The following is a 12,203-nucleotide window of genomic DNA, read 5'->3' as shown; positions in this document are numbered from 1 at the left end:
CCTTTCTGGAACTCAGACATACTTGAACATAAGCAGCATTTAGTCAAGCAGTAATAAAAAAAGACCAGACTCAGACTAATCTGGGAGTCAGGGTTTACTCCGTATCAGTCAAACAGGTAAAAGACAAAGGGGTTGCAATGGGCACTTCCCACGCACCCTGTTTACTCTTCTCTAGCAATCTTTTCTCTGGACACCCAAGTCACTTCTTAACGCCAAGTCCTGCACACTCTCTCTTTACATGTCTCTTAATGTGGCACACATTTTTCAAGTCACAAGGGGCATGTCACCTTGTGTGGTGCTACTGGACTGAGAACTTTTTATGCATCACCCGTTTCTCAGTTTAATGTACCTTTTAATAATTGGTCCAGTCTAAGTATATACACCACATCGGTGTATTATGTGTATTATTTTTCCATGTTATTAGGTTCATTTTGCCAATGCTATTACCTGCAATATTGTATGTATTACAAATAGAAAGAATATTGTGTGAAAGTAACCGGACAGCAGAAGTCATTTTGCTTGTGTTAGCTAAAGTAATTACCATTTGTCTCAAATGTCCATTGTTATAAAGTGTGGCTTAAATCTGGTCTGTAATCAAAACAATGTCTGAATGACTTGACATAGCTGGCTGGCAGTCACATTAATTAGCTAGGTCAACAGGTAATCTGAGAGCTAATTAGGTTAGAACTTCTATATGATATGCCTTGTGCCTCCACAGTAATTTACTGACTGAGATAGTATTGGGAAATGTATTAATATGTATCAATATATATGCTATTGTATCAAAATGTGTCACAGACTCAGATTATGTAACACTGCTGATACAATGTGTCAAAAGTCTTATTGTTTCATGTAAGCGTGAAGTGTCATTCCCTGATGTAATATTGTAACCCCATGTTTAGTGTATCCAGCCAAACAGCTAACTGAGTCAAGCCATTCCATTGTATAATCAAGGTAACAGAGACTGTGGGCTAAATGTATCAAGCTGAGAGTTTTTAGATGGGTTTGAAAAGTGTAGATGTTGCCTATAGCAACCAATCAGATTCTAGCTATCATTTTGTAGAATGTACTAAATAAATGATACCTAGAATCTGATTGGTTTTTCAAACCCGCCGGAAAACTCTCAGCTTGATACATTTACCCCTGTATGTCTAACAGTAAAAAATTCCACTGATAGACTCCTGCTGAAAGGGAGATGATTGAGACATTTGAACCTACTCCCTGTGTATACAGCCAAGAATATGAGGAGAGCAGAAAGCCAAGAGAGCTATTTTAGCTTGGAGGATCCTGGTGTACAAGACATCAGCAAAAAGGACTCTGGGCCAGGCATCGTGGTGCCGTTGGAAGAAACCCTACCAGGACAGGGTCTGTGTGAGGCAGTAACTGAGGCTGGGCGACACCGCAACTGTTTTGCTAATCGGTAGTGGTAATATTGCGGGAGGGCAAGACTCAAAAAGAGACTGAGATTATTACTTTGGAGTGATGACTGCTAGAGGCTGCTGGAGGATACATGCTACCATTTACTCTGTATCATGTGAACGTCTTGTGGTGTTGTGCTGTTGTAACAAAGCCTTATTTTGGATATATTCTGGTCTACCCGAGTGAGTTGAATCCCACAGAGGGTAACTGCCACCCCAGCTAAGTGTGGTATCCTCACATGGGGCTTTACGCTTGATCTTCATTAGCATATACACAGGTGGCACATTCTGGAGAGCCATTGCACATTTTGGTGAACCATAGCACAGTTTGGATATGCCTCCCAGGTGAGATCCAAAAAGTCACAGTGTCCTTATCACCCTTGAGGTTTTTTATATAGATACCCTTGGGTGTAGTAACGCTTTCCTATTTGCATGGGAGTTGCTGGGGGTTCCATAAGCCTATCCAATTTTGACACCCCCTTTTGGGGACTCTTTCTCAGATTTGGATCTGTCCAAACAACCCAACATGTACAATTAGCTCGCTACCACATACATTAGATGAGCTACCAACTTCTTCCACTCATCTTTATCCAACTCCCGCATAGCTTGCCAATTGACAGTTGCGAGAGGAGAAGGAGTGGACAGATCAAAACCTCAGCCTCTGACTCCACTTTGGCCAGCAGAGGGCTGGAAATAGTCTCAGGTGCTTCCTCTATAATGGCAGAAGATTCTATACTGATGGGGATTGCTTCCTCCTTCTCATAGTTACATAACTGTGGGCTTAGCACCACCAAAGACAATGGATTGCCTCATCCTTGTCATCCTCAATATGATTTGTCTTTCTCTCACTGCTTATTCTCTTGCTTAGCTTTGTACACAATTTTTTTTTTTCACATCCAGTCCCGCTTTTTCTTCTCAGAATAGTTTTTGTGAGGATCCTCATGACTTTGTCTTGTCTGTTTTATATTCAGATTTTTAGTGGAGCAGACTCAATTTTACTATAGATTTTTGGCAAGCTCCTTTGCTACTCTGCCCTTTTTCTAGACTTTCTACTTTTTTGTTGCCACCTTCACCGAGATGGGAAATAACCTCCATCTTGGCCAGACCAGGTCCAAGGTCTTATCAGATGAGACTTTTCTGATGGTGACTTTCTTCTTTAACTCAACCTACATAGCTTGGATATACAGTATCCTCAATGCTGGCCTTACCCTGAAGTCGAAGTTCAGTAAGATGTGATCCTCTCACAATAATTGTGTCTCTTTTATTCTCCTGGAACTTTTGAGGTAAGTAGTACACAGTCACTAAAACGCAGCCCACAGTGACCAACCCTCAGTCCTTCCTGGCATTAGGGAGAACATACATGATAACCGGCCAATATTTGAGCTGCCTCTCATTCCCCTAAATTGTAGAGTAAAATGACCCCTAGTCATAGTATTCATTAGATCTTAGGTAGGTTAGTTGCCTTGGAGCAGCAATCAACAAAGTCTTTTCACTTGTCTCTTGCAGGGTTAGACACTTCAAAATGACCACAATGGATGCCTTTAAGGTGTTCCTCCAGTTGGTTCAACTGCTCTGATGTCTGCCGCCCCATACTCCTGTACAAATAAAACTCTGCTTTGCTGCATGCACCATTGACATGAAATAGTGCAATAAGTGAACACAATACATAACATAGATCGTGCAGTATATAATACATACATTGTAATATAACATACATTTATTACACATAATCTGTATAAACTCACAGGGAAGATCTGTGGTTGCTGAATGACAAGCATGAGAGTGCTGGCAACTTCTACCAACGCTTCAGCAAGAAAAAAATGGGTCTCGACAAAAACTGGAGTGGTTTGTCTAATATGGGTTTGGTTATATATAGCCAATAAAATATCTGAAAATTTACAGATGTCATGCCCCCCAGAAATATCATGCCACCCCCAGCTACATCATAGCACCCTCAGCTACATCATAGCACCCCCAAGGCACATTACGTCACCCCCTGCCACATCATGCCACCTCAAGACACAACATGGCCACCCCCCAGCCACATCATGGCTACCCATCAGCCACCATATGGCCACCTCCGAGCCACATCATGGCACTCCCAGCAATATCATGCCCACTGTACTTACCTGTGCAGATGTGCAGTGCTACTGACATCCTTCCCTATCAGAGAGGAACCATGGAAGCAAACAGAAAAGCTCATGAGATAAGGATTATTTCATTTCACAACACTAAAAGCTCTGCAGCCCGTGCTCTGCAGTGAAATACAATTTGGAGGCAAATCTGATTTGTTGCCTGGCTGCCTCTGTCTAGGAAGTAACGTACAGAAAAAATAAATAAATCAGGTGGCTGGGCCTATGACTGCGCTGGAAGCTGTCTGATTTGTACCCGCCCCCTCTCAGGAAACTCCTAAGGGAATGTAATCTTATAGTGCTACGCACTAGGTCTAGAATAGCCCTTGAAGGAAAGACAATAAGAAGGATTTTATTCCAGGGACAGTTCGTTTAAGAGATGGGCAGGCTATAAAAATTGTTTAAACATAACCTGCTGGGTAGGAAAAACGTTGAAGAACCTAGTTGTGGGATTGTCATTCAAGAAGCTAAAGGGTAGTTAACACTCACATCTTTCACTGAACCTCACAAATGACCTCCATTGCTGGGTTTTATTGCTAAGGATTTGAATAGCTGCTGTCTTGTATTTTATTATAACTTACTGTGGCCACTATTGTCATATATAATCATCATGTAATGTTTATGTTGGTGGAAAACCTTTTTGTTAATATTAGCAATAGCAACGATGGAACCTGCAGAGCAGATAATATGTTTCTGTATAACTTACTGAAGAATATTTTGTTATGTACAATAATAATATTTAAGCATGTCCATGTGTTGAAACTAACTAATACAATGTGATTCAAATGATGTTTTCAGACCTGCATTACGGTTTTCACTTCTAAGCAACTTGTTATTATGACAATTCTTAGCTAAAAGCCATTCTTAGAAAGCTTCTGTGACGCTACCAACATTAGCAGCCGGAAGAATATATGTAAACACTTAAGAACACATCTATGACACCCCTACAGTGTACTGCAATAAAGGTGATCATTTACTCAACTAACAAATTCTGTTGTCATAATTATTTTATTGCAAGGGAACATGATTTCTACAAATAACTGAGGCCTGTTACTATAATATAAACATTATTTCTCTACTAAAAATCTAATTTTGTTTTTTTCCTAGTTCCAGCATATTGTGGATTAAGTGTTGTAATGAAAATATCTATAAACACAAGCCAGGCCTGTCCTCTCTTCTCCTGTATAGCCACAGAACACATTTAATTGATTGTATTGATCAATCAGGTTAAAACACTACATAACCAGGAAGGGTTCACGAGATGTTTATATTTGCATGCATGTGTTTGAGAACCTAAATCTTCAAATGGACTAATACTGTTATTTATGAGAGGGAAGCCACTGTCCAGAAAGAAGCAAGGCACAGTAAATAATTTCATCAGGAAATAAATCATTCCAAATCTTGTTAAGATTTCAACATGGTAGGAATGAGTTAGCCTCTTTTAGTGTCTAAGGTCTCTGCATAACGAGCCACAGGGGAAACTTTAAAGCATGTAAGAGTATTCTGAAAAGGCTCTACACATTGAAGGTAGATAGGTTGTTAGCTGGGTGCTGAAAGAGCTTCAGAACGGATGCAGGTGGATTTATGTAAGATACACTGTAGGCCATTTGGCAAGATGAAGATTTGAAAAGGTTTCTAAGAAACCCCACTACGCAACATCTTTGGAGTAATTCAAAGCTATCCGTTGCTACCTTAGCAAATCCAATCATAAATGGCCATAGCTCTAGCGGATGAACCGTGGAAAGCTAGACATGTCTATTGTATTCAATTATTAAATCTGTTTTTTTGAAAATGCTATTTTAAAGGACTGCTAAAGCTAAAATTTAGATTGAACCTATATAAAAAGTCAACTTGTCACATTCACAATTACACAGTATATGGAAAAATTCATACACTGTAACATCAGAGAACAAGTTATTTGACATAGAAAGAAGTTATAAGGCAACATATCTGCAATCTGCCTGCCCAACATATTATCACAGCATCACATCTAGCAGACGTGTAGCAGGTAGTAGTTAGCAATGACTCTGATGTCAAACCCAGCAACAACCAACATCTTAAACGCAGCAAGGATCACCATTATGTGACCCACAATGACCAGCATTAAATATATAAATCTTTTGAGGTTCTTCGTAAATATCGCCCTTTATCCAGAAGCCTAGTAACCTGCCAGTATATCTTTGAATCTTGGGATATTAGAAGATTTATTATATTGCAGCAGTTCATGAAGTAAAGTTAAAGAAAATTAAATTATGATGCTAGTTTTGCATTTGCAATTATTACATTCTCTGGAAACTGTAAAACGACAAGTGATACTTGGAAGAAGCCACTTTCAGCAGATTTATTTGAAACACAAATTACCAACTTATTTGTTCATTGCTATAAACATTACGCGGTACTCTGGCCAGGTAACTGTCAGTAGTAATTATCTCTTTCTTGATTCTGAGAGAGAACATGTCCAATCCTGACACAGAGGGATGAAACCACTAATCAGGACAAGACCCCAAGAGCCTAGGCACTTTAAAGGGATGGTTGATGTACTTCTCAGAGAGGAGAGGTTCTACAGCTATGTAGGTGATGACATCCATCCTTTAGTGATGATAGTCCTCACTGTCTCTAGTGCTGCAGATTCCATTCCACTCTTTGCTACTCTATCTGTCCTCTACCTATCCTGACTAAATTCCTCTCTACCTCTCTTTTTGTCCCTCTTGCTATTCCTTTGGTCCTAGTTACCTGTCAATTTATAATTAATATCACTCTCTTTTTAGAAATGATGGGCCTGATTCATGTTTGGACGTACATCCATCTGTATAGCGTATCTTGCGCGAAATAGTTCTGTGCATGCTCAAAAAAGTACCTTGCTCCAATTGATGCATTTGCATGCAATTCATGTCTGAATGCAAATGACACTTATGACTGTCTACAACTTGAGAGGTGGGACAGGGAGGTAAGGGGTGGACTAACATAGGCCATGTACACAGGCCCGGCGCTCCCATTAGGCAACCTTAGGCAGTTGCCTAGGGCGCCGGGACCTGCAGGGCGCCGCTGACTAGATTTTCTAATCTAGTCAGCGGTTCAGGAGAGAAGGGCAGTGGCGGCGGGGTTTTTCCATCTCACACTAGTCACACATGATCACAGTGATCATTTGATAGTCTGTCCGGCGGCGCCTCTGAGTTCTCCCCTCCCCTTTTAGCATGCAGCACGAGGAGCAGCTAGAGGAAGAAAAGGTAAGTAACATGTAATTAATTATTCTTTTATCTGGTGTGCGGTGAGCGGTGAGCGGGGGGTGAGCGGGGGGTGAGCGGGGAGCGAGCGGCGGTGGCGTTATTTTGCCTAGGGCGCCGTGAACCCTAGCACCGGCGCTGCATGTACAGTAAAGGTGTTCCAGTGCATATGTGACTTATTCAAGTCCTGGGTTTCTGGTAAGTATGAATGGTTTCAGTCGTATCATTTGCACTCACTACAGGTCAGGTGTGAATGCTAACTGATAGTGATAAATTACACGGCATTGTCTTTGATTTAAAAAATACATGTATGCATGCCACTAGCTAGCACAGAACATGTGTGTGCAAGTAATATAGACTATAGACTATTGTATTTTGTGTAAATTTATTTCTAGAAATGATTACACTGTTAAGTGTTGTTTTTATATTTTATATTACAATTTTTTAATGCGTTCTGATGTGACCTTTTATTGTACATATGCATGTGTATATATTGCAGTCTGTTGTGTGTGTTTATATATGGGAAGTACTGTTTAGCTAAAGCATACTTACACCCAGTAAGTAAGTGCATCTTGAGCTATGCTTGTATTTGAATATGGTCGGAACCATGTTCAAGTTCCGTGTTACATTTTAAAATGCAACTTACATGCAAGTTTCGTTCGGACTTGAATGGAGCCCTGTATGTTTAAGTTTTTCTCTTTTACTGTCTCTTATTTGTCTTCATTATCTCCCCTCAGTTGTATACTATTATGTCTTCAAGTTCTACACTTTTTATGTCACCTCCACTTAGTTGATCTTCCCTCAGACCCATTTATCACTTTAATTCTGTCAGCACTTTTGTCATGTTGCTTTTACACCCTTTCTCCTTATTTTTTACCTTTTATATTTTCCTTCAGCTGTAACGCTCTCTCTATCACTGTTGTACTATTTTCCTAGAGCTAATTTCCTCTGCTGCTTCATTGCCTTATGATTCCATTTGTCCTCTCTCCCTAAACCTGTTTTGTATTTACTTCTTACCTGATACCCCACAAACTTATCTTTCACCTCAAGCTCTGTTTTTGGGCACTTTTGGAGCGCAGAAGAATGACAGCTCTTCTCTTTCAGCTGACTGAACCACTCAAGCTGAAGTCTGGAGCTGTTGTCTTATAGTCTCTAAATATCTGAGCTTGAGCTCAAGGGAGCTAAAGCTAAGATTTCCTTGGTCCTTAGTGATGGAGGTAGGCTCGCTACTGTCCCATGTAAGTCCATGCCTGCACATGGACTTACATTTACCCCATTAAATGTATCAAGCTGAGAGTTTTATGGCGGCTTTGAAAAACCAATCAGATTCTAGCTATCATTTATTTAGTACATTCTACAAAATGATAGCTTGAATCTGATTGGTTGCTATAGGCAACATCTCCACTTTTCAAACCTGCCGGAAAACTCTAAGCATGATACATTTACCCCTATGTCACTTTTTACAAAAATGTAATAGAGGCAGCAGTGGACTGATAGCAATAGGAATTGGAAAAAGTCTTTCTAAACAGCAGAAGAGAAAACAGGCAGAAAATACAGTTGCACAGAGAGACATATTAAAAACCCTATCACCTCAATATAGATCTGGCTGCCATTGCTTTTATTAATTTAATTTCTCTAAAAGTTTTTTCCCTGTACATTTAATGTCGTACCTTCAAATGTTCCAAAATTTTATCCATACTGTCCCAATGTTTTGAGTTGGTCTATCTAACAGCACCTTGATTTAAAATAAAAAAACTTTTTCTTATTATATGGATTCTGAAATTATTTTAGTTTTCTGATACCTCTATAATTATTTATATATTTTTCATTCTAACACATTATGGTTTCTTAGAGGATTTCTGAAAAAAAAAAAATCAGCGAATACTTTATATGAATCCTATCCTTTAAGACTTAGGGCTAGATTTACTAAACTGCGGGTTTGAAAAAGTGGAGATGTCCACTATAGCAACCAATCAGATTCTAGTTATCATTCATTTAGCACATTCTACAAAATGACAGCTAGAATTTGATTGGTTGCTATAGGCAACGATTCCACTTTTTCAAATCCGCAGATTAGTAAATATTCCCTTTAGATATATTTCATCTCACTTATCAATTCTCTTTCCCCAAAGAAGTTTAAGGATTAGGTATTAAATTACATTTTCTGCCCCTAAAAATCATTTAATATTCTGATAAGTCTCTGATTCAATTGACTAAACAGCACACTGATACATTATATCTGTGGGGGGATTGCAATCTCTTATTCCATTCCATTCTTGTGAAATAGATACTTTATTGATATTAGATTTCGAGATAATAAGCTTTAAATATTGTTGTTTAGACACGTACAAGGACGTTTTGTAATAGTTATTTTCTTTTATAGTGTTAAGGAAATTTGTTGGAAGGCAAATTAATCTTGTTTCTTGTTACACAATCAGGATTTCATACATACCTCGTAGAGATATTTGTTCTTCCCTTAACACATGGTGTTTGTAATAAGAATGAATTACTTTAGAAGTGAGGACCATGCCTGCTCAGAAAAAAAATCAGAAATACTGTTAACTTAATATAGACATTATTCAACACAATAATGCATGGTGGCTTAGTGGTTAGTACTTCTGCCTCACAGCACTGGGGTCATGAGTTCGATTCCCGACCATGGCCTTATCTGTGCGGAGTTTGTATGTTCTCCCTGTGTTTGCGTGGGTTTCCTCCGGGTGCTTCAGTTTCCTCCCACACTCCAAAAACATACTAGTAGGTTAATTGGCTGCTATCAAATTACCCCCAGTCTGTCTGTGTGTGTATGTTAGGGAATTTAGATTGTAAGCTCCTATGGGGCAGGGACTGATGTGAGTTCTCTGTACAGCACTGCGGAATTAGTAGTGCTATATAAATAGCTGATGATGAATTTGGGCTAATAGAAGTTTTGACTACACTGCCACGGCTCTAAGTATGATGGTGGTAGTTTCATTAAAATCTCTCTTTCATGAACACAAAACATTTACGATTTAAAATTAGATGTGGAAATTATAAGTTTTTGTTTTAAGTACATAGTTCATGGAAAGAACAACCTTGATAATGATGCTACTGTGTCATCTCTAATTCAGTAATTGAAAGAATGGGAATTGTATTTCCACACGCTCTCTCTGCAATGTTTAATTTTATGTCTAGTGATCTCTAACACTATGTTTTACTATGAGTTGATTATGTACCTCCGAGTTATTTGTAACCTATTAATAAGATCTCATCATTCCATAATATGAAACTCTCAAATATATCTTCTATGTATATGAAAGAAGAAGTTTATTTGTGTGTTTGTTGGTGAATATCTTCCACATAGTTATTTAGTATTGAAAAGGTAAGCTATTAGACCACATATTCACAACGCAACAATGCTGCAAAGCGACAGAGCGACAAATATTAAAAACATCATTTCTTGTTTGTATACAATTGTCTGACTGCTAGATGGAAACTCGGCGACAACTCGACAAACAACAGCACGACAAAGCAACAAATCTTATTTTCTAAATAGCATTTTTGGTCTATTTACCAAATAATTGGATAATCTATAAAAACTGCTAAACATTACAAATTGGATCCGTGTCACGCTGGGGAACCCTACTAGGACCTTATATATATATATAAAAATCATTGGTCTGTTTGTTTGTTTGTCTGTCTGGTTATGCATTTGGAAACCCTTGCACTGATTGGAATGAAAGCAACGCGAGGTGGTCCAGTTGGATGCTGGCCAAGGTGTAGGGGGGTTAGGGTCCCGGTCGGACCTCCCGTTGCTGGACGTTGGGCAGAACTTTGACCTGTGCTGAGCCTTCCACTAGATGGATTTGGATGAAAACTTCACAGAGTGGTAACACTGGATCCCAGAAGAAAATTTCACAGTGTTAGACTAGCTTCCCAAACAGAAACTTCTAGAACAGGCAGTAGAGGTCTTCACCTATAGCAGCTGCCTTTCCCGTAGACCTTGATTTGCTCGTATGTACTCAGATGCCACCAGGACAAACTCTAAGTACTAGAAGCTTATGTTTATGGACTGTAGTGCAGAGAGTTAGAAGCAGCAACCGGAAAGTGGCAGAATTTCCAGAAGCGAGCCAATAGGTCAGGGGTCCAAAGCGAATAGGATAGTCTGAGGCAGGCCGAAGGTCAGGGCTGGCAGCAAGCAAGGGTAGTCCGAAATTCAGGCAGAGGTCAGGGCAATCAGGAAACAAGCGAGGTCCAAAGAATCAGTCAGAATGTAAGCAAGGAATAACAGGGAATTCTGAAACAGGTCAGCAACTGTGGACAGATAAGTTATAACAGGCAGGGAGGCCAAGCCCTCCCTGCCTTAAAGAGTTACACTGGACAATCCTGAAGCAGGGCTGAACCCTGCACTTATCAGCCTCCAGGAGGATGTTAATTAATTAATAGCAACTGCACATGCACGCTCGGCTGTTTGACAGGTTAGGCAACAGCCACTTCTTAATAATGCTTTGAATAAGAGAGTAAAAGCCTTTGAAATCATTTTGTATTCTTCTCCTAATTTGTGCATTTCCACAACTTTATCCCAGAGGCCTTTTGAATGCACCTTTCCAACCATGGTGACATTTTTGCCTTACCATGCACTACTAGTAGTGGAATCCTAAAGGAACAGCCAGTTTTATTCTGTATAAATCAAAAGCACTATATTTAATGACAGGAAGTTGTCAATTATTCTGTTGTGTGATCTGGAAGGTGATTGGTTATACTTGAGCAAGTTTATAGTGGCTACGCTAAAGGGGGTATTCAATTGACGGCGGGATCGCCGCAAAGCCCGCGCTCGAAAAATATTACCGTTAATATGGTAATATCTCACTGGATTTCAGCTGCTGTGAGCTGAAATCCAGCGAGTAAATTACCGTATTAACGGTATTTACGCGCAATATTACCGTATTAACGGTAATATTTTTCGAGCGCGGGCTTTGCGGCGATCCCACCGTCAATTGAATGCCCCCCTAAGGGTATGATCACTTATTCAACCCAGGTGTTTTAGTAATTAAATTATATTAATTGATTAGAACTTTAAATGTTATTTCCATTTTGATGTTGAGGGTCATAATATTAAAATAGTTGGATAAAGTATGATTTAATTTATTTCAATTTCCATGGTGTAATATGACAAAAGGTAATGATTGTGACAGGGTACAATGATTGTCTATAGGCACTGTATCCTTAGTGGTGGTACCAGTAACATCCCTGTACTCCTATTGTTAATGCCATCTCCAGATGGAGAAAAGCAAAATATGCTTTATTTATTACTTAAATAATAAAGCATTTTTTCCTGTGCTTTTTAAATAGAGTTATTTATTTATTTATTGATTTCTTTTTAATTGAATCTGGAACGAAAAGCCCATTTCTGGGCTTCCAGATTCTGTCCACATGGGTGAGATGGCAAACCG

This window comes from Mixophyes fleayi, chromosome 1 (genome assembly GCF_038048845.1).
Source record: "Mixophyes fleayi isolate aMixFle1 chromosome 1, aMixFle1.hap1, whole genome shotgun sequence".
NCBI lineage: Eukaryota > Metazoa > Chordata > Amphibia > Anura > Limnodynastidae > Mixophyes > Mixophyes fleayi.
The sequence above is the reverse complement of the archived record's forward strand: the minus strand, read 5'-3'. Positions refer to the sequence as shown.